This window comes from Bacillus rossius, chromosome 1, assembly GCF_032445375.1.
Source record: "Bacillus rossius redtenbacheri isolate Brsri chromosome 1, Brsri_v3, whole genome shotgun sequence".
NCBI lineage: Eukaryota > Metazoa > Arthropoda > Insecta > Phasmatodea > Bacillidae > Bacillus > Bacillus rossius.
Window position 1 is genome coordinate 291,871,368 of NC_086330.1, and position 25,621 is coordinate 291,896,988.

The following is a 25,621-nucleotide window of genomic DNA, read 5'->3' on the forward strand; positions in this document are numbered from 1 at the left end:
AAAAGTCTGCAGAATGGAACTCGCTCAATCAGCATTCATGTGCACTGGAATTTACCCACTCAACCGTAGCATATTCACAGACTTGGATTTCCATACTAGTTTGAATGACTTACCAATCACTGTTCAAGAAGAATCTCCACCGTGTGTTCGAAGACAGAGTTCACCAGAGCCTTCAACTTCAGATCAAGCAGTAGGTCTAACAACACAGCAAATGTCAACTCCATCATGCTCCAGAATGGAAGGTTCTGAAAGCACTGTACTGCACACTTCAGCCTTCAATGTAGTAGAACAAATTTCTCCACTTCCTAGCAGTGCAGTTGCCAAGTTGGCCTCACGAAAACGACGGGGAGACAGAAGTGAAGTTCTAACATCTAGCCCATACAAAAATGAGCTTGAAGCAAAAAGATGCAAGTTGAATGTGAATCAAAAGTCGCAAACCACTAAGAAACTAAAAGGGAAACATCTCAGAAAAACATCAATGCATAGAACACCCCAACCAAAAGTTCCATGTGCAACAAACGAAGAGACTACTGACTGTATCATTTGCGGTGAAAATTTCAGTGAGGATTGGATACAATGTACCATATGTAAAGGATGGGCACATGAAAACTGTGCTGACCTTGAAGGGGATGCTGTATTTTATAAGTGTGATGTTTGTAAGAAAACCTAAATGTTATTTACAGGCGGTATTTTGTAAAAATCTGAAGGGGAAATGACTGTCCGATATAACCCTCCAGTTTACTGAAACTTCCAAATACCACTGTTTGTTCAAATGTAAAATACTAATATTTCTAAATGTTTTGGCCCATTTTCTTTATTAGGCATTATAAATAATTAAAGTACAATTCCAGAGACATATGTACATTTCATTTTTTGCAGTAAGTTATATTTTTATTAAAAGAAAACCTAAGGTGTCCGGTACTGCCCGACCTTCCCCTATATTGCCACTAGCGATGCAAAGCTGTGTTCATTCCTGCTTGGGTGCATCGAGTACAACGAAAGACATACAAGTGCAAACTTAATGGCTTTCTTAACACAAATAATCCAGGACTGGCAAGTGACAAAGTTGTTTGTATTGTAAGCGATAATGCTGTCAACATATTGGCAGCTGTGAGGTTAGTACAGTGGAGGTCTGTAGGTTGTTTTGCTCACTCCCTTAACCTTGCTGTACAAGCGGCTTTGGACAAAATTTCGGAAGTTGTCGATAAAGTTAAGTCTATTGTTGAGTATTTCAAAAAACGTTGTTCTGGTTTAGTGAAACTGAACGAAATACAAAAATAGATGGAACATCTGCTTTATAATGTTGTAGCCTATTTTGAAAACAATAGATGCAGTAATTCGTACTTTAGCACTATCAAAGAACGAGCTTTCAATGCAGTCTCGAGATTGGGATACAATTGAAAAAGTTGTCCCAATTCCACAGCCATTTTTTGAAGTTACCTGTGAAATAAGTGCAGGAAAAAATGTGACTTTGTCGAAAGTTTTAATCTTCACCCAGCTAATATCAAAACATATAGTAAACTGCCTCGCAGTGCCTGTTGAAAATAAAGAAATCAAGGCTTTTTTAGAGACTTTACTGTCTGAAATAAAGTCGCGATTTCACAGTCTTGAGCAAAATCAGCTGTATGCGGACTGTGCATTGTTGGACCCACGCTTCAAGAAGAAAGGCTTCAGAACCCCAGAGGCCTACGATCATGCAGTGAAGAGTTTAAAACAAAGAGTAAGCGACATGCAATTACATGATCAGAATGATTAAGTAACAGTACCTATGACTATGGTACCAACACAGAGCCACTCTCAAACAGAAACTAGCATTTGGAATGATTTCGATGTTGAAATGTCACAAATTGTAAAACCACAAAATCCTGCTGCTGCTGGGATTCGAGAGGTAGATAAATACCTAAATGAAGAATATTTAAATCGTTTGGAAGATCCTCTGGAGTGGTGGAACTGTAGGAGAAACATTTATCCCCACCTGTATCAATTCACACTGTAAAGACTCTGTATACAAGCTACATCAGTGCCGTGTGAGAGAGTGTTCTCAAGTGTTGGACAAGTACTAAATGCACGCAGAACACTATTAAAATCGAACAAAGTGTCAAAACTGCTTTTTTTTTTGCATAGCAACATGTAATTGGACTATGTGGATATTTGTAATTTAGTTATAATGTGAAGTAAAGTATTCGCGTTGTCTGTTTTCAAGAAGAGTGATGCTACAGACTCTTGAGCAAGTACTTTGTGCTACCTTCTCCTTTTGAGCCTGGTGTAAACAATGACATGATTGCACATTTGACTGCAATGGTTTCGAAAATGAGACAGAGTAAGTATTGTTGTCTGCTTTTTGATGAAATGTGTATATCATGTGGACTACAATATAATGAGAAAACAGATTCAATCATAGGATTTGAAGATTTGGGGGCCTGAAGATAGGAATCCCTAACCTAGCTGATCATGTGATGGTTTTCATGTTGCGTGGCATTAGGAGGAAGTGGAAGCAGCCAATTGCCTTTATATTCTCTGCAAATTTAAAAACAGTTGATTTGGTAAGATGCATCAAAACAATCATTAAAGGGGTGCAGTCGACAGGTTTGCATATCGTTGCAACTGTCTGTGATCAGGGAGGAGCAAACAGAGCTGCAGTTAACTACCTGAAAGAAGAAACTCGCCAACAGTTTTTGCGTGAAAATTCTGAAAATAAGTTTGTGGGTTTTGTTATTAACGAGACTGACATTATCCCATTATTTGACCCACCTCATTTGCTAAAAGGGATCAGAAACAACCTGTTGCAAAAGAAACTTCGTTTCAGTTGGAAGAATGGGACTCAGACTACATCATGGGATCAGGTCATAAAGTTTTATGACTTGGACTCCTGTGTTGAAAGTGATTCTCGAGCATGCCCCAAACTTAGCGAGGAACCTGTTGTACCAGAGAAGCTGAAGAAAATGAAAGTTAGTGTGTATGCTCAATTTTTCAGTCAGCGTTTGTCTGCAAGGATGAGGCTGCTTGCCAAAACAGGTAAAACAACGTTCCTATAACTATAGTACTGATGTATAAATTTATGTTTTGCAATGTTATATGTATTGATACATTTTTTTAAAACTTAAGGTTCAGGAAAGAAAATAAGCATTAGGTCATTTTAAGGGGCTGAAGTTTTCTGATAAGAAAACCATAGTTTATGTCATTCAGCCAAAACCCAGATAAATTTAACATAAAGGTAATAGGTAAAGTTATTGTGTTCAAACCACTAAACAGGATTTAATAATGAGGACCAAAGAGTGATATTAACGATCAGATCTTATTGGAAATGGATTTTTAGCATCTCATTAACCTGAATCTTGACTACGGTTTTGCTAAAAAAAAATTATATTTTGTCATTTTTTCTTATATAATAATCCTAAGGCTAGTTTTATAAATGCTTACGATAAAATTTCCTGTAGAACTCCAGCAGGTGGCAATGCAATATTGGATATTATTTTTCTGAGACCAAATCATGATTGAACTGAGTTGTGTGTATTTACAATCACATTAAGTTACAAGATAATGAACTTTTTTTTCCCTTGTACCATTAATGTCCATTACTTTAGATGCCTAAATTATTTTGTGTTTGTGTTTAGGACTTCAGTTCGGTGGTTAAGGCCAAGAAACTGTTGATACTGCAGATCTTCTCCTGTTTATGGACAGGCTTTTTGATAGTGTGAATGGCAGCTGTGCGATTCCTCAGACAAAGCCTCTTCGTTGTGCCATATCAGCAAAGTCACAGCACCTTGAATTTTGGCATGAAGCTGTAATCGTGTTAAGGTCCTTTGTGTTTGTGGACAGGAATGGAAAAACATCAGTGCCTCCATCAGTTGCAAACTGGATAAGTACATTGCAGGGATTAATGTATTTGTGGAAGAATATGCAGTCTGTTGGTTTCAAATTTCTTCCACTTAGACAATCAAACCAGGATCCTGTTGAGAATCTCTTTGGATGGATACGTAGTCATGTTGTAAGAAACAACAATCCAACTTGCACTGCATTTGTTTCTTCACTGAAGACTGCCGTTCTCAACATGTTGTCATCACATTCAATTGGTTCCAACTGTGAGGAAGATGAAAGTGTTGGAGCACTGGATTGCCTGAAGGCTTTCATTGAGAAGCTGACTGCTATACCAACAACGAAACATTGCAGCCGGAGTCATCTAAGAGTGTTGATGGTCCAATGGCTCATAAGGTACCATGTGATATATATTCCACTGAACGAAATGTATTGGCATCAGCAACTGCTACATATGTAAATGGATACATCGCAAGGTCTGTCCTAAAGAAAGTTGGTGCTTGTAAACATTGCAGAAGCCAATTGATCAGTGACAGTTCTGTAGTTGACAGTAGCCTTATTGAAGCCAGGGCATATACACACAAGATGCTTTGCTATCCATCTACTCTGTTCAGTAAGATTGGAAATACTGTAGCCAAATTCGTCGCTCAAGAGCTACACAATGTTTGCACTGCTAAACATGTATCTGCAAAACTTGTCAGTAATTTCCACCTCATTTGACGCCACACAGTTCACTTGCCCAATTCATAATTTGCTTGAGATAATTCTGCATGTTGTTGTGTAGATGTGTATCCATACATGGTACAAGAACGTGAATAGAATTTTATCTGGTGAATTGCGGGGAGTCAACTTGCAAGATAGTGTTAAGAAGGCTGCAAGGATGAAGTAAATGAAAAGCAAGAAAACAAGCAGAGCATCCAAGTTGTGAAAGATAGGTTGTAAGGTAATGCAAAGATAAATAGATGCAAGAAAATACATTTGAAGAAAAGATTGCTTTAGTGGTAGAAGCTGCAGCATACATTCCTTGCTTTTTTACTAGGATCATCTGAACGTGAGTCGAACATTTTACATTCTGTTAATTCTGGCAAGAAAAAAGTCTGTCTTCCCAAATCTACATTTAGTGCTCTGTTAGGCAAAGCTTTAGAGCTTGGACAAAATACAGCTTCTTCAAACTTGGTGAAAGGGTTTGAGAAGTGTGGTCTCGTTCCTGTTAATTGCGACAGAGTATTAGAACACCTGCCAAACTACGCAAGACATGAATTTTCTGTAATGGAAAATGTAGGGACTGAATTCAAAAACTACTTTGAGGGTATTCTCGTTCTTCAGACCTCACAGTTAAGAATGTGAGAATGTATAAAATGCCAGTGGAACCAGGAAAGTGTGTTTCTGTAGAGGAAGTTAGACGGTTCTATACTAACAGAGAAGCTGCAAAAAATAGTGGAAAGAAGAGACCACTTGAAGATGAAAGGAACAATTTTGATCCAGATGATCAAGAATTTGATCCAGCTATAGAGCTCCCGGCGAGTGCATCTAGACCAAGGTCAGGACCCAAAACACGTGGAGGGAGAAAACATAACCATGGGTCAACTGTGAGGATTTTGCCACAAAGTCAAAGTTCAGATATTTCTTCAGAGGAAAACGTTCTGGTTGAATTTAATGTGAATATTGATGTATTGCCTGTTAACAGTGAACATGTACTTGTTGCTGATAATGAAAGTGTGTTAGAGGATAAGCTAATAGTTAATATGTTGGGTAAAAATACTTCTAATGGCTCTTCTTGTATGGAAACGAACACTTCAGAATTTGTTAGAAAATTTCTCATCGGTGACTATGTCATTGTTTCGTACCAAGGTAAAAAAATTTCCAGGGAATCTGACTGCTATAGAGGTAAGAGGTCAAGTACAAACATTTGAAGTTAGCTGTATGGCCAAAAAAGGAAGAACTTGGGAATGACCTGGAAAGGAAGACAAAATATAGTACCAGGAAAATTATTTAATCAAGAAACTTGATGAATATAGAATAAAAGTTGTTAATAAAAGAGGGATGATGCAATAAGTGACCCATTTTTGTGTTCAGATGAAGATGAATGAATTATTATTTGTTTGTATGTGAAATTAAGTTATCGAAAGGGCTTAACTTGTGTAATATATTTGTTTCTATATATCATTTTATGTTTCTCTATTTATTTACATTGCCATTCAGTTTTCTATCGAGCTTCTTTTGTGTAAATATAAATTGGGGTAGTAGTCGCTACCAATGTTATTGTATATTTATCATAGTAAAATAATGAAAATAAGGTTTATGTTGGTATTCGCAGATCCATTAAAGATCCGTCTTGTGTGTTCTGTAATCTTAATTTACATGGACTAAAATTATAATTTAATAAAGTGAATTTTATCAGACTGGTCCAAAGATACCCCAAATATCTGTGTAACTTTGTACCACCATTATCAATGACTTTTGAAATTAAATTGGTCTTACAAAATCATTTATCATTTATCCATCCCAATCCCTTATCATTTATTTTGAATGATTCTCTGGAAATTGGGCTGCTACTCATTTACCTTAAACCAAAACATAATATTTTCATTTTGTGGTACAAAGTTACCCCAATTGACTGTAGCGTTTCATTATAACTTATCAAAATTCCATTTTTTTTCTTCTATAAATAAAATTTTGGATGTAAACCGTAAGTTCAACGGTTCTTCTGTAATATTCGAATTTGTAATCCAAGCAGCCTGCCTCTCGCGAGAGCTTGTTCGCAGCATTTGCGGCGAGCCGCGCGTCTGTCCACGGGCCTAGAGTAACCTATATAGAATGCGTATTCTCACCCCGTTCTTCGCTTATGTATGCTGAACAGCCAATCAGAAAGTTGCTTTGCGTTGTTAGGAGGTATGACGTCAATCTAACATGGCGGTTCGCTTTTGTGGACGACGTTCGCTGTTTTGAGCGTTTTCCCAGTAAGTTTTAGCAATGCCTCAAATATGCTGTGTGGTGCAATGCAGCCACACATCATATAATTGCCGTCTCAAACGTTTTCCGTCAGACAAAAAATAAGTTCTACTTGGGAAGCTTATATACGACATAAAGACTGGAAGAGAAAAGTACACCACAGAATTTGTGAGGTAAGATCAATATTAATTTTATTTTACATAGACATCGCCGTGTCTCAATGTGCATGGCAATAGGCCTTTATGGCTCTTATGTTCATTAATCAAACTGTAAACGTATGTAGATACACAAGCTACAATTGTTAACTTTCGTATCAATTTATACATCTACATAGACATACCTTTCATGTAATTCTTACGACGTAATTTAAGTACACTTTTATGTTGTTATTTAATCACATTTATTTTGTAGGCTACGTGTACAGTGTGTGACTAATGCCAAGAATCTGTAATTGGAGCTGTAAATAGGCCTATATTATAAAAAAATTGTAGTGCTGTATTAATTTTTCAGGCTTCTGTAATGGCAAATATTGATTGCTACAATGCTTTGCATTAATTATTTTGCGTAACTTAATATAGCCTATTTGTAATAATACTTTTCTGGTGTTGTTTCATGAAGACCAGGAAAATTGCAGGGCTAGGGAATGTAAATTTCCTGTGAGAAAAAAAATCCTTTAAGCAAATATTCCAATTGGCAAATTGGCATGTTATGTTCACAAAATGGTCATGTAGCTCAATTTTGTCTATAAGATGATGCCATTTTTACATTTTGCATATTTAGCTGCCTTATTATTATTTTCGTTAATCAACAAAATGTTTAAATTGATATATAGTTGGTTGTATTGGAATAAAAGTAAGCATGTTTCTCCCATAATAAATATTGGGTAAGTTATTTGCAGAAATAATTGTGAAATGCTTACTTATACCGCAGTAGTTAAAAAATATTATAATTTAGGTTAGGTTGAGAACAGTTGCGCATGGAAGTGTTCTTCATCAATGCGACAAAATGTTAAAAAATGAGTTGGAACACTGGCATAGCCACACAAATGAGAACTTAATGGGATTATTTTGAAGAATGCTTTCAAGAACATCAAATAAGTTAACAGGTTAATTTCACAGTAGCAATTTATAGTTCTAAGTCTTCAGCTGCCATAAGTACTTATTATTTTTTGACCTTGGTGTCACAGAAAGTACACATTTCTTGCATATATTCAATTAATTATTACCTGATTAATGTAAAAATTAATATTTAGAAATTTGGTTTGCGAAGAAAATTATTTAAATAAAGCCACTTGTAAATGATATTATATATATTTTGTTTTCCAGTACCACTTCGACAGTCATCAGTTTGAATTAAATCGTTCTGATGGAAACCGTAAGCTGTGTCGAGATGCTGTGCCATTAATTTTCCCTACTCACAGGATCTGTGGACAGAATGCTTTTTTTGTACAGGTAATTATGAAATTTTCTAATTTTGGAATAAACTTGTCAGCATTTTGTAAGGTAATTACACTTATAAGAATATTTTTGTGATGAATTTTCAGTAAGTATGGTTAATAAAACTAGTGAGAGATAATATTCTGCAGTGCTGTAGGCTGGGATTAAATCTGCTACTAAGCATGTTATGTTCATGAAGTACATTCAATTTTTATTGAAATACATCTATAAAACTAAATTATAAATGTGATTAAAAATTGCAAGACTAAAATTGTTCACATTATGAAATTTTCCAGAAAAAGGACTTCACCAAACATGATTTTCTTCTTGCATGTTGGCTCAGCATACAAATAAATAAAACTGGGTTTTGGTTGGCATTATCAAACTAGTATAAAAGCTACAAAATAGTTCCACTCAATTCCGAATACATGAACAGTACTAGGAAATGCCATGGTGAATTGTCTGCATTTGTAAGGAGGAATAAAGATGTAAAGTACTTATTCAGAGGTCTAAAAGTAACTGAGCAATCAGCAACATTGTAGAATAAATTTTTTAAACAGGACATAACCTTTGCCATTGATTATTATTAATTATTACTTATTTAGTAATTATATACTTTATGGCTGTACTATTTATATTTTTTGGGGGGAAGAGGGGGGTTGGGTTCTGACAAGTCCATATACAGTTGTTCGTACTTGTAGGCATGGCATTAATGTTTGTAGGTTACAGGGAACATTCCTTTTCTTATTTATTTCTGTTTAATTAAAAATACAATAAAAAATACAACACTTCTTATGAGACAGAGATTCTTCAAACTATAGTATTTATAAGATGTAACAGCGATTTTTTTTATTACAGAAACCAGTTGGGGCAGATTCAGCCTAGCCTTGCAGTTAGTACTGAACCTTCGTGCATTGGTGACTCTTCTGAGAAGGTTGAAGTACACACCGATGATGTTAGGGCAAAAACTGGAAACCAAGCATCAATTTGCATCCCATGTAAGTAGCCCATTTTAAATAATAACTTTGCAGATTAAATCAAATAATTAATACAATAATTTTAACCTACACTTTTTCATAGACTTCTTAATGTATTTGTATGGTGTTATGTTGCCCATCTGTAAAACATATCATAATTTTACAGTGCATTATGTGTATTCGAAAATGTTTATTTCTATCAGGTTCTAACCAGTATAGTTGTGGCAACACACTTCAAGGTCAAGTAAACTTTACTATTTTGCATAACCAAATTTATTACTGTAGTGCTAAAAATGTTCATCTCTTGTACAGTAGTTAAGTTTGTCCCTTTTCTTGGTACTTCTTTGGTACCGTCGAATGGGGATACTTGAGACAGCAGGGAAACTTGAGCCATTTAAGATTTTTTTTTCATGTTGGTAGCTTTGCTGAAAATATAAATAATCATATGTTCTTATAATGGCTGAGTACTTCACATTTTAAAGAGGTACTTTGAAATTGATAACATTGTTTAATTGTGTTTAACATATTTCCTGCATAATTTTTATTATTTTCTTGTAAAAAACCATAAAAAGTAAGTAAAATAACTTGTTATGTACAACAAACACTAATATGCTTACTGTTTGATGGCTACTTTTCCAAAACATATTGGTGTATGCATGATATCATATTGCTTATACATACTGCTTAATTTGAATGTACTTTTTTTTAGCTAACAATGTTTGTACTTGAGCCACAAGCATGAAAATAGAAAATTATATAAAATCTGATGTTATGTTCACATTTCGTTTAGTTTTTGAAGCACTATCATACAAATAATTACTAAAGTACATACTAGGTATATTTTTACCAGTAATTAGGTGCAGATTATAGACTATAAAAATCAACTTAATTACTTTTATACATTTTCATGTTCCAGAATGGTCAGAAAGCATGTAAAGAAACCAGGAAGTACATATGCTACTTACTCAAATAAAGCGATGGAAGATGCGATGAAAGCAGTAAGCGAAGGTAAATTATCAATCAGAAGTGCTGCAGAAAAATATTCAGTGAACATGTAAACACTTAATCGAAAACTGAAAGTTCATGTTCAGCCATATGGGAGACCACCAGCATTGTCACAAGATGAAGAGGCAGTTCTACTGAAGAGTATCATAACAGCTGCAGAATGGAGCTTTCTCATTTCGTGTTTAGATGTTAGATTTATTGTGAAACAGTATTTGGACAAAAAAGGTGTTACAGTATCTCGTTTTAAGAACAATCTTCCTGGAGAAGATTGGTGTCGTTCCTATTTGGAAAGACATAAAGATGCCCTCACCATAAGGCTGAGTGAGAACATCAAGCGCAGTAGGGCACAGGTCAATGAGGAAATGCTGAGGGAATATTTCACTAACCTCAAAAATTCAATTCAGGACATACCTGTTGAACTGTTAATAAACTATCACGAAACAAATTTGGTTGATGGTCCTGGAAAATCCAAAGTCATCGTGCGGAGAGGTTGTAAACGTGCAGAACGCATAATGGATTCCAGCAAGGCGACCAGTTCCTTGATGTTCGCAGGGACATCAAGTGGAATTCTTCTTCCACCATACCTTGTCTACAAGGCGGAACACTTATATAACACATGGCAGGAAGGAGGACCAGAAGGGGCAAGGTATAACTACTCAAAAAGTGTATGGTTTGATTCAGCATTATTTGAGGACTGGTTTGAGACAGTTTCACTGGCCTACTTCAAGAAGGTAGCAACTAAAGACCAGCCGAAAGCATTGATCGGGGACAATCTATCAAGCCATTTGACTCTCAGTGTCATCCAAAAATGTGAGGAGTACAATATTAGATTCATCCTACTCCCTCCCAACAGCACTCATCTTTGTCAACCTTTGGATGTGGCTTTCTTTCGCCCGCTAAAGTGTCATTGGCGTCAAGTCCTTATGGACTGGAAAATGAAACACAAGGGAACCATACCAAAAGATGTCCTTCTACGTCTCCTGAAAAGTACATTAAAGAGTTTGTCTCCATCAATTGAAAAGAACTTGAAGTTTCGAGCGACCGGAATTTATTCTTACAATCCTGAGACCGTCGAATAAGCTATCGTTGGAAGACGCTATTCATCTGGTACCTAATACTTTCCTCGATGACTTGATGCATTAGTATACAGATTCTCTTAAAGAATACCTCACTGCCATTGACTGCCAGCGAACCTTAGTCGGTGTATAAATTTATATGTTAAGGGCGCCTTCAGACTACTAACTTATAAATTGACAAATGGAAAAGGATCTTTCGTACGATTAGAATTTAATTTCGTTTACTTCACACAGTAACCAGAGTCACAATATATTTATAATTAACCATTTAAATTACAATTATAATTTAATGTTAGTGTGAGAGTTATACCTTCTTTTAGTATGTAAGAGTAAAGCCTTTCCTAACTAGTTGTATTTCAACATACGTTTTGCGAGTAGAGAATTGTCTAACTCACCGTCAACAGTCTACCGACTTAACTAGTATTTCAGAGAACACAAGCGATGGTTCAGTAATACTGGGAATCTTCCTGGATTCGGGTAGGCAATGGATTCAAACTGAAAAGAATGTCTAAAGCTACGGCGAATTCGACGTCTCGTTCCGCAGCGACTTGACGTCCCTCTGGCTCTGGAAAGTGGTAATACCAGAACAGATGAACCTCACCAAACGGTCTGCTCGCAGAAGAAGACACGGACACGTCCGACGACAGCGGGATGTCGTCACGGCAAGGACTCGTCCTGCGGGTGTCGAGGTCGGCACTGACAAACGCTAGAAGCGTCTGATGTCTTCCTTCCGGAGTCGTTCCGAACATTTTAAATGTCTTTCTCGTAGTTAATCACCAACAACCGTAACGACCGACGCGGTTGAATATTCTCTTGAAGTTCGGAAATTTGCCTAATTCCGTCACTAAAAGTGCAGAAGTTACTATCAACTCGTCGTCGTCAGCTGTAGAACGCACTCCGCGGTTGATCCGGATCAATTTAGAGTATTTCGGGATAAAATAACCGTTTAACCCGAATATACGTCTACTCTCTTCGGAGATATATTTTTTTAAAAAGCCTAGAATCCTTCAAACGTTCTAACGAAACAAAATTATTTTGACAACTAACGACGAAGCAATTTATAAAAAAACACCTAGTAGGAGAAAGGAAGAAGATGACAGCGCTAAATTTGAAATATCATACTTATAAAATCCATAGAAGACATGAATAACCAATCAATACTTTCCCTACTGATATTTAAATGATAAAATAAATAAAAATTAGGCTTCGCTCGCATGTACTCCAGAAATATAACTCGTGTACATACTTTGTTACATTAATTAAAATCAATTTATTTATCTATAAACGAATTGAGCGTTTATAGAAATGCTGCTCCAAAGATGATCGACGGCACAAAAATTTCTGAGATCATCTTTCCAAACATTCACTCAAACATTATAAAGTTTTACATCAAGAATCATAGTTGTTTGGTTTACACTAGTCTATGGAAAATGTCCAATGTTCTTTGTATTTTCCCTATTAACTTTTATGTAACACAATTATCTAAAAAAGTTAAAATTTGATAAAACAATATGTACTATATCATTCATAAGTTCAATACACAATGAAATGACAATATTGCTGACACAATATCCTGTTAACATAAAACAAATATAAGAACTTAGAACAAACAATATTTACAACAAAATAACAATGTACAATGAATAGTTCAAGTCCTTTTGATCTGTTCATAACTATGTATGTCAGTCAAACAATGTACGTAACATTCATAATTAACAATAGTGTTTGTCTCTGATGTTATTTTTAGTAACAATAAACACATCATCTTGTCTTCGTAACTCGTCACCATGTGTATGCACTATTATCTACCTAAAAGGCTTTCTCGATAAAAGTGCTTTGGATTGTTCATTAATAATACAAATATCGTATTAATGAGTAGTGTTAATTAATTATACTTCAATACAATTAATTCTGTGCAACATTGTTGAGTCATAAATGAATTATATTTTCTCAGAACCAGTCATTTCGACTAAATCAAACATCATAAATATCTGTTTCCGCAAACTCAACTATGGATTCCTAGTTTGAATTTGTGTTTTTTTTTCTAGTCATCATTTTCATGTTACGAGCACTATAGTAACGAAGTATATTACAAGAAAGATTAACTGGAGTTATCCAGAAAATATATTTAACCAACATGTGTAGTGTTAATTCTGTAGGAAGTTAATAAGATTTAGGAAATACACATGTGTTGTAGCATGATAATTAGGGTTGGCCATCAGGCAGTGACGTATTCGTTCATGGTAAAAATAATTGATATGTCATTTGGTAACCATTCATCTTGAATTAAGCTATCAGACTTGCTTGACACGGTTTTTTTATTCTTGAAACAGCACAATTGTAGAATCAACTCAGTTACTTCAATTTTTTTAAATTCATTCATTCAGATAATTACACGACAACATTTCGCAGACACAGGTATAGGCTACCAAATCTATAAACAACAATAAATAAATTCCACATCGCACCTTCCGCGGTGGTGGGACACAATAAACATCGACGAAAATACAACATAATCAGTCTTCACTGGCCTATCTGCTCAGTGGAGCTAAACAAATCATCGACAATAAAAGCACATAAATGCTCATAAGCGTATTACTATCCTGTTAATACCCAAAATAGCCTATAAAACTGCAGGTGTCGCTAATGACATGAACTGTCTTTAATCTGTAGTGAAAAAAAAAACATAATTAATTATCTTCCCAGGTATATTTCTTTACCGTTACGTTTCAGATAACCGAATTTGCTATTCTTCAAGTCTTGGTCTTCAGCATAGTTTTTCAAGATGTTGATCGGTGATACAGCCGTAGTTGTGTAATGTTATATTTCCCAATAATTTCGCCACTGTCTAAGGTTTGCAGTTCGTAGCAATTCTCTTTGAATTTCCCACTAATCTTATAAGTTCCTTCGTAAAGCAAAAATAATTTTATCGTTACTCTTTCCCATAAATTACTCGTTGGATTCGTTCTTTTCAAAACTAAATCTCCGACATTCAGACTCGTAATTTTCTTTCATTTCTGGTTACGAATACGCTTTTCCGCTGCTGAATATAGACGAGCTTTTACAAAAGTTTATATCTGTTCTCATATGTCATCTGTGGTTAATCCTTGTATAAGTGGACCTGAATCCATTTAAAAGTCAGGTATAAATGACTCCGGTATCACTTCAGTGCGTTCCGTGGTCAAAATTTCACTAGGTGTGAACCCTGTAGATGAATGTAAAGTAAGGTTCAAGATACATTCCACGAACTGTATATAATCTCGCCAACTTTTCTGAGACTGATAGCAAAACGTTCTTAAAATCGTTCCTAAATTACGCATCTGCCGCTCCACCGGGTTACTCTGGGGATGTCGTACGGATGACGTGGAAGGAATTATTTCTGGATTTCTCAGTCCTTGTTGCCAAATGGTACTGGTGAACTGAGTTCCTTTGTCTGATAAGATACAGACTGGTTTCGATACTTGAGTTATAAATGTTTTTAACTTAGCAAACACAGTCTTAGCATTTGCATTAACTATTGCGTAGAGCTTGGAATATTTTGAGAATACATCCATGAAAACTAGAATGTATCTCACCCCAGCCTTTAAAGTTGGTAGTGAATAAATCTACCGTCACTAACTGTAAAGGATTATCGGGTAATATCGGTTGGTACACTCCTTCTAAGTGCTCTTGCACGTGTTTGGCCTTCTGACACAAATCACAAGTTGAAACAATTTTCCGTATGTATCTTTGCATATATATCCAGAACATTTGGCGACGCAATGCCGCATGCAGTTTACCAGATCCTACGTGACCTAATACTTCAAGTATTTCTCGAACGATTATCTCTTGCATGTCTTTCGGTATATCTGGACTCCAACGGTCTTCCATGAGTGATTTTGGAATGTTATATATGAATAAAACATCGTCTTCAGAAACACAATGTAACTGGTGTATATTGGATTCAGGTGGCAAAACCAATAACTTCTTACGATTTTTGTTACAAAATTCGTCAGTTTCTTGCATACTTTTGAGGCTTTTAAATAATTATCTTAGCTTAACGTTTTTCTCTAAGTTTACTGTAATAGTCTGTGCTATCAAAAATTCCTTGGAATTTTTATCGTTACCATGTGGCTCGTCAAACACGTCTGGCACTCGACTCAAATAATCTGCAGCTAGATTATTTGTCCTTTTATGTGGTGTATGGTAATGTCGTACTCTTGAATCAATAAACACCATCTGGTGATGCCACTACCAAACGTTTTTCCCGTTCTCAAGCATGTTAATGCTTGGTGATCCGTCATCAACTTGATGGTTTCTACAATGAGTATAACTCGAAATTTTTGTAGGGCCCAAACAATAGCCAATGCCTCCTTTTCGGTCACCGTATAGTTTCGTTCGGCATTGTTCGTGGTTCGGCTCACCATTGCTACAGTTTTTTCTAAACCATCCTCGTCGCATTGAGCTAGTTTTACACCCAACGCGTATGCTGATGCGTCGGTGTATAGTATAATATCTCGCCCTTGAACTGGATGGTGAATCACGCGTTCCTTTAAAAATATTACCTTTAGTGCTTCGAATGTGTTTTGTTCTTTCTCAGACCGAAACCAACATTTTCCCTTTTTCAATAAATCGAATAATGGTAATGCAACTCGAGATATTTGGTCGGAGTAATTTCTATAGAATCCTACGACTCCTAGAAAAGCTCGTAGCTGTTTGACATTACGTGGTGCCGGAAAATTTGTTATAGCACTTAACTTGTCGGGTGCTGTACGTATTCCTGTTGGGGTTAGGATATAACTTAGAAATGGTACTTCATTCCTACAGAATTTTGATTTCCGTAATTTGACGGTCATACCAGCAGTTCTTAATTTAGAAATGACAACGTTAACGTGCTGTAGCTGTTCCTCGAATGACTCAAAAGTGATAAGTATATAATCTACATAGGCTCGTGCAAAATTTTTGCATTCTGTCCCTAAAGTAGTATCTAAGCATCGGGTAAATTCGGCGACAGCATTGCATAGTCCAAATGACATTACTTGAAATATATGTTGTTGATTTTTGAAAAGAAATGCTGTGTACTGCTGTAAGTCTTTTCTCAGGGGTATTTGCCAGTATCCGGCTAGTAAGTCCAACGTAGTTAGATATTTTATACCTTGGTACAGTCTAAGGATGTCAATGGTGTTTCGAGGACTTTCTCGATCTCTTACATTTAATTTGTTAATTTCGCGTGCATCCAAACACAAATGCACGCTGCCATATTTTTTTCGTACACATACCATTGGGTTAGTGAAAGGACTAGACTCACGTATCAACCGTAACGACCGACGCGGTTGAATATTCTCTTGAAGTTCGGAAATTTGCCTAATTCCGTCACTAAAAGTGCAGAAGTTACTATCAACTTGTCGTGGTCAGCTGTAGAACGCACTCCACGGTTGTTCCAGATCAATTTAGAGTATTTCGGGAGAAAATAACCGTTCAACCCGAATATACGTCTACTCTCTTCGGAGATCTTTTTTTTTAAAAAAAGCCTAGAATCCTTTAAACGTTCTAACGAAAAAAAAATTATTTTGACAACCAACGACGAAGCAATTTATATAAAAAACCTAGTAGGAGAAAGGAAGAAGATTACAGTGCTAAATTTGAAATATCAAACTTATAAAATCCATAAAGACATGAATAACCAATCAATACTTTCCCTACTGATATTTAAATGATAAAATAAATAAAATTTAGGCTTTACTCGCACGTATACCAGAAATATGTATGTTTTCCTTGGCATTCTTTACCTCAGTGGATACGTCCCTCTTCCACGTAAAAAAATGTTTTGGGAAACTGAAAATGATGTACGATAAATCCTTGTTTCGAATGCAATGCGTAGGAATAGATTTGAGGAAATCACAAAGTTCTTACACTTTTGCAACGATGAGAAAATTGATGGTAGGGATAAGATGGGTAAAATAAGACCCCTATTGCAAATTCCCCTGATTGTAAGAATATTTCTGTTGATGAGGCTATGATCCCTTATTTCGGTAGGCATGGGTGCAAACTATTTTTGCGTTTGAAACCTGTACGATTTGGCTTCAGAGCTTGGGTTATGGCACAGAGCTCTGGATATTGTATTGCTGCAGACTTATATCAAGGGAAATATCCCAATAGTACGAGGCCTCGTGACCAAGGCCTTGGAGAGTCAGTAGTTCTAACTTTTTGTGACAGTCTGATGACATCGTTCCCGGGGATTCAGTTTTCCTTCTACTTCGACAAATTTTTACCAGCACTAAGCTCATCTGCTTCTTATCTGAGAAGGGCATGAAGGGAACAGGAACAGCTAGAGTAAACCGAATGGGTAAGTGTCCTTCCTATTGCAGAGAAGGTAATGCAGAAACGTGAAAGGGGATTCTATGAAGTTTATACTGAGGAAAATAAGTTGATTTCAGCAGTGGCATGGAAGGACAACAATGTGGTATACACCCTATCTAACGAACACGGAGTGCAGCCAGTTCAGTATGCTAATAGGTACAGCTCCAAGGAAAAGAAAAAATTGCAAATCACACAGCCAAATGTTTTTCACAAGTATAACAAGTTCATGGGAGGAGTCTATTTCCTAGACAATAACATTTCCAATTACCCCATCGGTATCCATGGAAAAAAATGGTACATACAAATTGCATTCTGGTTGTTTGATGTGAGCATGACTAATGCATGGATGCTTGCCAAAAGCAAGGGACTGACACTAGATCAGCTGAGTTTTCGACGGCAATGTGTTAGGGCATTGTTGGGGAAGTATGGGCAGGCAGCACTGTGTCCAGGCCCAATGCGATATGGTGACAGAGCCTCCAAGCCTGTACAAACATCTCATGGTGGTCACATCACTTCCACTGGCAACCGTCGTCGCACATGTGCACATAGTAGAAGAAACAAAACTCCAGTAGCCTGTAGGAAATGTAAAGTACCATTGCATATTCACTGCTTTAAAGATTTCCATTACAAATAATCACATGCATGTTTGTATTCAAAGTGTATGGAGTAATTTTCAACTATAAACTAGTATTTATATTATGTTATTTGTAAACAATAAGTCAAATACATTATTTTCAAGTTTCTATTAGACTGCACAAGCATTTGCATTGTTTATACATATTATGAGTACAATAAAGTGGATTTCTTTGTATTTTATGTCATTTCAATTAGTCAAATCCTAAAAAATAACGGAAGAACTTTCTTGCAGTGTTCATAAACCCAAATACTTAGAGGAGGATTGTAACAAAAGCAAATTACGTTTTCTTACAGGTCACCAATCTTCATATTACAAGATTTAAAATTGAATAGATTGACTTTTGTTCTTCGGGTAATACATGACTGCTTTACCCCCAAGGGGCATTTTGATGCCCACCCATTATCTTGTAAACTGGGAGTGGAATCATAAAACGGACAATTGGGGAAGATATACAAATAGTTATTAAATAATATATGCAAGATTGAACAAAAAATTAAAAAATTACAATTACGGTCCTTAATGGGTTAAACAGCTATGATTTAGCATTATGTATTCTTTATATTTTTAATAATTTTTTAATAGACAAATGTTTTTTGTACCAATGTGGGGTTGTGATGTTCCTGACCCAATTTTCGTGCAATATTATTGGTGCGGCATTGAATAAACCTTTCTCTCTATTCCAAAATACCTAATCACATCGATCGAACATAGTTCGACAACAGTGTACCAGTATTCGACTCAACACCAAAAAGCACTATAATATTTGTATTAGATTGATATGGGGACACTTAGTTTACATAGAAAACTTGAAAAAATTAAGTTAGTGACTATTTTGGTCTGCATTATTAAAAATAAATTTCCATTTGTCTTAAAACATTGACGTCGGCCCAAAGGACTCCTTAACTCTTACAGGCCTATATGTCACGCCAATGCCTTCTCCTGCCGAGTGGTGCTTCGCGGAAGTGGTTCTACTCGCCGAGGGTGCAGTGTAGACTTGTGTTTTCTTTTGCAGGAACTTATTTTGTATTGTATATTTGTTTTTATAGTTCATATTATTTTTTATTTATTTTATTAATATTATTCACCGGGCGCCTAGGCCGTGGTTCTCCGCCTGTGGCCAATCCGCGCGTTCCGCGGGCCCGCGGAGGAGGGAAGTCAAGGTCGCGGCATGTGGGGGAGTCAGTCGCGCTCGGGAGACGCTGGGAGGTGGACGCGGGAGACGTCTCTCCACAGCTCGGGTGAGGCCGGCGTCGGCAACGCAGCAAGTCGCCATCCAATCTGTGTCGGTCGCGGGACGCGGTCTAGGAGCGTTCCCTGGATATTAATAATAGCTCTTATTGTTTCTTTTTTAGCCATTTTTAGTCGCGATTACATGTGAGTCATCGTGCCTAACGCTAGTCGCCATGTGTTAGTTATTAGTTAGCCGTATTGTGTCAGTATCATGGTTATTATTAAAGCCACAGGTTTCGGACGCACAGCTACGGCGCCGCCTTTCTTGGTATCATACCGCAAGAGAAGTCACACAGACGCTACATCCTAACTATCTGGGGGGACGCGATTACAGTACGGGTGGGACGCCTCTTGCAGTGTGCGGGGAAACCAAAGCGCGCGGAACCGGGATCGCCCTTATTGAGATTGCCACAGGCGGGACCACGGTAGCCCCATGTAAAGGGTGTGTTTTATCATACACCGGAAACTTCATGCTGACTTTTATTTCCTGAAATCATCCTGGACAGGCTAGATCCCTTAGGCCACGAGGCACGAACCCTACTATACCGCCCCTGAGCAGCCGGAGACGCGCCACTAGTAACAGGGACTAGCCGCGGCCTTGTCAACTTAATATTAGAGACAGTATCATAAATATAATTCGCTGCCATTTTTCCATTTCTTTTATAATGGGAGGTCCGAAAATATGGCATCTTGGCTGCAAGTCATACAACAACTGAATTACGTGAAAGTGCAAATTTAATGACATGTCACTCATTTGACTGGATGAATAGAATTTCTGTGTTACTAAAGTTCTGATAATAGTGTTTAAAGTCATGTCCACTAAGGTTGGTTTGTAAAAACAGAGATTTTCCTATAAATGTCATATGATTTACCTTGATTAGCACACAAATAATGATATTTGACACATCGAAGTATGTAAATGTTAAGAAGTAGAAATATACAAAAAGATGACAATAGATCATAAGCAGGGATTTCACAATTACCTTATTTTTAGAAGGTAAATTGTTTCTGCACATTTCTTTATATTCAGTTGTAATAGAAAATCTATGTTTTACAGGAACCAGTTGGGGCATCTTCTGCTAGCCTTGCAGCCAGTTCTAAACCCTCGTGCAGTGGTGCTTCAAATGGAAACCAAGCCTCTACCGAGTCCCATGTAAGTATATTACCACCTATGGTATGTTTATTTCATTACATTTTTACAAGTATTGAGAATAAAATGGAAGTAAAAAAAACATATGAAGGGGAAAAAAGATAATACTGAAGCAATTTCTGATAGTTAAGATATAACATGTATATTTAAATTGTAGGTAGCAGGTCATTTAAAAAATATTTGTATAAATGATATAGGCCATCTGGTGATAAGCTACAGGTTCCGAAATATGTTTACTTATTTATGTAGGTATAGTATTAAACTGCTACAGTTTTCTGTTAACTATATTGCATTAAATATTTTTTTTATTCTGTCATATAGCAACTCATAAAAGATGGTAGAATGTATCGTAAATTATATGTAGTGGAATCTCTTTTACACAATTGAGATTTCTTATTCATATTTTTATTTGAAGTAACATTCACTGTAGAAAGTTTATATAATTTTATAAATTACTCATTTTACCTACAACATGGGGTAATAATATTTCCAAGTAAATGTCAGGCAATTGGTCAGTATTTCAGTTGTTCAGTCCATTTCAGTTGTTTGTTTTATGATGTTCTTCGTCCGAGAAAAGTCATAGCTCCATTGCAGTGCCCTAATTATTTCCTAGGTTATTAAGGGGTCCTTGTAATCTGAACATAAACATCTAAAAACTAACAGCTTAAATGAAATCATATTTTTTTTGTAGTATGAGAAATTAAAATTTTTTGTATACTGTCAATATTGTGTACAAAACTCTACAAACTTCATTTTTATAGGTTATAGTGAGCTCCAATGTAACTGCTATTATGTAAATTTATTGGTTGCAGGATGTACCTCCAAAAGGATTTATTTCTTTGTAACAACATTAAAAAATAATGACTGATATGAAAACAAAACTTCAGAGAAAGATAATACTGCCTCCAAAAAGCTAGACTCAGGGAAGAGACAAGATGTCATAACCTTGTGGCAAGTTTGAATGATCTTTTCACGGCAGACCAGATTCAGCACTTGTCTCAAAAGAAAATTGGCAAGTGGTCAAAAGAAAGTGTAAGAAAATGACTTCAAATCAGATATGCTTGTGGTGTGAAAGGCTACAAACAGTTAATAAAACAAGGGTTTCTTTTACCATCATACCAGTCACTCTGTAGGCAAGTTCAAAAAATTTCTCTCAATCCTGGTGTATCTGAAAAGACAGTACAAATAATGGCAGCCAAAGGGAGAACAATGAACAGGCGAGAAAAGTTTGTGGTGTTGTCTGTTGATGAGATGGAGATAAGAAGTAAATTGGAATTTGTCATTAGAAGGAAGAGGGTGGTGGGTTATGCGACTCTAGGACATGAAGGAAATAGAGCATCAAAACTTTTGTTGCTGGTGGCAAGAGGACTGACTACGAAGTGGAAGCAGCATATTAGGTGACATCTTACTGATGGAAGTACAGTGACTGGTTCTGAGTTGCAGGCGTTTATCCTTGAAGATGTCCAACAAATGGAAGAGGCAGGCTACCATGTTATAAGCTGTGTTTCAGATATGGGTTCTGAAAATATGTCCATGTGGAAATGCATGGGCATCGCAGTAGGCCACTGGTCCTCGGAGAAAATGTCAATTTCGAATCTATGCAGGCCAGAGGAAGATTTTTGCATTTTCGCAGATGTGTGTCATGTTTTATAAAATATACGAAGTGGATTTTTGACTTACGATATACACTTACCAGATCATACTGTCAAAAAATAAAATTTACCTACCAGTGCTGTTTCTCATTCGTGGATTTTAAAGTATCTCGATGATGAATCTACTAAAGATACAACTATAAAATTGGCTCCTCATTTAATAAATTGTTCTGTCACTGCTCCCACTAGTTTTGAAAAAAAAAAATGAAAGTTTCTTATGCAGCGAAACTCATGTCGCATGATACTGCAAATGCTCTGAGAACAGCAGTGCATCATAATGATTTAGCAAAAGATGCTTTGACAACAGCATAGTTTATTGACAGTGTAGCAAAGTGGTTTGGTACTGCAACAGGACGACATCTGCGTTAATCGATTATAATGAAAAATATGCAGGTAATATGTGAAGAGTTGACTGAATTTGCTGAACTTATGAGAGAGATAAAAACAAGTGATGGTAGATGGAGACCTTTCCAGAAAGGTGCAATTTTGAGTACTTATAATTTAGTATCTCTAGTTTCTAATCTTCTGAATTCTGGCAGTGTTAGTTATGTCTTGACTTCTAGATTTACTCAAGATGCGTTGGAGAACATTTTCTCATTAATACGTTACAGAGGAACTGTATTGCCTTCACCTCTTCAAGCTCTTATAGCTGTGCGTTTACTTTCTGTTGCACTTTTTACATGTGAATTGAAGAACGTTAACTACGAAGTTGCTGAAGATTCTTCATTCATAAATTTTTTGGCATCACCAGTAAAGAAGAAAGAAAAGACAGTTCAAGAAGAGCCACTTAAAACTACTTCAGCTTGTTCCAGACTACGTCCTTTGGAAGAAGATGCTTTGCACCACTATACTGGTAGAGTTGTTGCAAAAATATGGAACATCATCTGCATTTCTTGCAGAACTATTTGCCACAGTTCACCCAAAGACACCTTAACAATTGATGTAGTCTGCACGAAATTGAAAGATTTTGGTGGGTTGAAACATGCATCGGAAATTGCCTTAATTGCTGCAAGACTTCTTCAACGTTTCTGTTGTACAAATATGGATACTATGTTCCAGAATAATGATTACATTGTTGAAAGGCTCTGTTCAAAAGTAATTTCTTCTGTTGAATGTATCCTTCCCAAGTGTGCATGTAACTTGGTTCCAAAATATTCCAAAGCTTTCATTAATTCTAGATTGCAGTTTCGGCTGTCAGATTTAAATGCTGCATACAAAAGTCAAATGAGGAAACGCAAACTCTATAGCTCCAAATCTGGAAACGATGTTGCAGTGTAGAAATTTAAGTAATTTGTTACAGAATTTGCAATTTTAAAGTTTTTCATGTGCACCTTCCTTTTGAAACATTGATGTACATTTTAACAGGAAGAGTATGAATGCAAAAAGTGCTAATAATGGATAAACAGTAATCCATACCACATACATTTTTTAGGGGTTCATCTTAGGTTATTTTTCTATAACAAAAACTATTATATGAACATTTACATATTATAAACAAGCTATAACAGTTTCTGATTTTGATGGAAGAAATCGTGTTTTTGTATATATAGAGGAAGGGAGCCAAATATAAAATACATTCCTAATATGGAATACTTACATTTCCAGGAAATGCAACGTGGCAGAACTGTATAGCCCGGCAAGATACTTGTGAACCTTCGCAGACCCCAATTCGTGGCCTGACGCACACTACCGTCACGTGATAGTCGCCAGGGGAAGTGGAGGGGGTCAGTTCCGCGCTTCACTCGGCTGCGTGAGGATTGCGTCAGCGCGTCATGCCGGGACCTGGGTTACACGGTACAAAAAGCGAGCCTATCCCATCAACCTCGGGAATTAAGTCGAACCTTATTCCCGGACGACCCTTGCGAGGACAGGCGCATGAAATTGTGTACAACGTTGCGACGCATCTGAAAGAAAAGAAGTTGCTGTACGGTTTAAAATACAATGTTACTGAAGCGACAAGTGCTGCGACGGGTGTGTCTGAATCAACGGTTAAAAGGATTTTGGCTGAGGGGAAAGTAAAAAGTAAAATTGGTCTGAACTTTTCAACACCTACTGGCAAAAAAAAAGAACGCAAAAAACGGTTAGAAGTCGACGATTTTACGTGTGGTGCTGTGAGGAGAAAAGTGCATGAATTTTACACTGTCAGGAAAACTGTTCCAACTTTAAATAAATTAAAGACGGGTTTGCGAGATGATGGTGTTTTGGACTGCAGTAAAGAATTTTTGAGAAAACTGTTAAAGAGACTGGGATTCCGTTGGACGAAGTGTCAGTCAAGGAGAAGGATTTTGATTGAGAAGCCTGATATAGCAGCATGGAGGGGGCGTTTCCTACAAGAAATGCGCAAGTTTCGAGGCGATGGTCGTTCAATCGTTTATGTAGATGAAACGTACATCCATGCTACCCACAGCGTTAGTTCTTGTTGGCAATCAGACAATGAGCTGGGTGTTACAGAGCCAATCGGGAAAGGCCAGCGTTTAATAATTGTAAATGCAGGAAGATAGGAGGGATTTGTACAGAATGCATTGTTGATATTCCGGTCAAAACAAACAACGGGAGATTATCATAATGACATGAATTTCGAAAACTTTTCGAAATGGGTTACACATAAACTTCTTACAAATTTTCCTGAAAACTCCGTCATTGTTCTCGACAATGCAAGTTATCACAATGTACAGACAAATAAGAAGCCGACTTCCGCTAACACCAAACAAGTGATTCAAGAGTGGCTAAAAATAAACAACGTAGCTTTCTCCTCTGACCTAACAAAAGCCAACCTACTATTACTTCCAAAACTTTCAAAATTGACGAAATTATTAAAATGAACTCCCACCAAGTAATCAGGCTTCCACCCTATCATCCTGACCTCAATCCAATTGAGTTAGTGTGGGGATATATTAAAGGACAAGTGTGCGAATAAATATCATGCTCACTCGAAGACAAGAAGTCATTATGTGAACAGCTGTTTAGTAGCTACTCTAAAGAGCAATAGAAAGAATGCTGCCGGCATGTGGAAAAAATCGAGAATGAATACTGGAACTGTGATAGGTAATAGATAAGATTATTGTTAATCTTGAAGAATCTACAGACGAAGATTCCTCTAGTGATACGGAAAATGCCAGTTTCACATTAGACTCAGATTAGGTAAATAACATAATAACTATCTAACTATTAAAATATTACATTGGCATCTTAAAATTATGTATCTAAATCAACACGCGGTTTTGCGTCAAACATTAGTGACGCAAAAAGTAGTGACAAAATGCAAATTTTCTGTATTTTACCTTTAAGAAAATGCTATTTTTACAGAACCCTTAACCAAATGATAATTTGATAACCAAGCCTTCAAAGAAA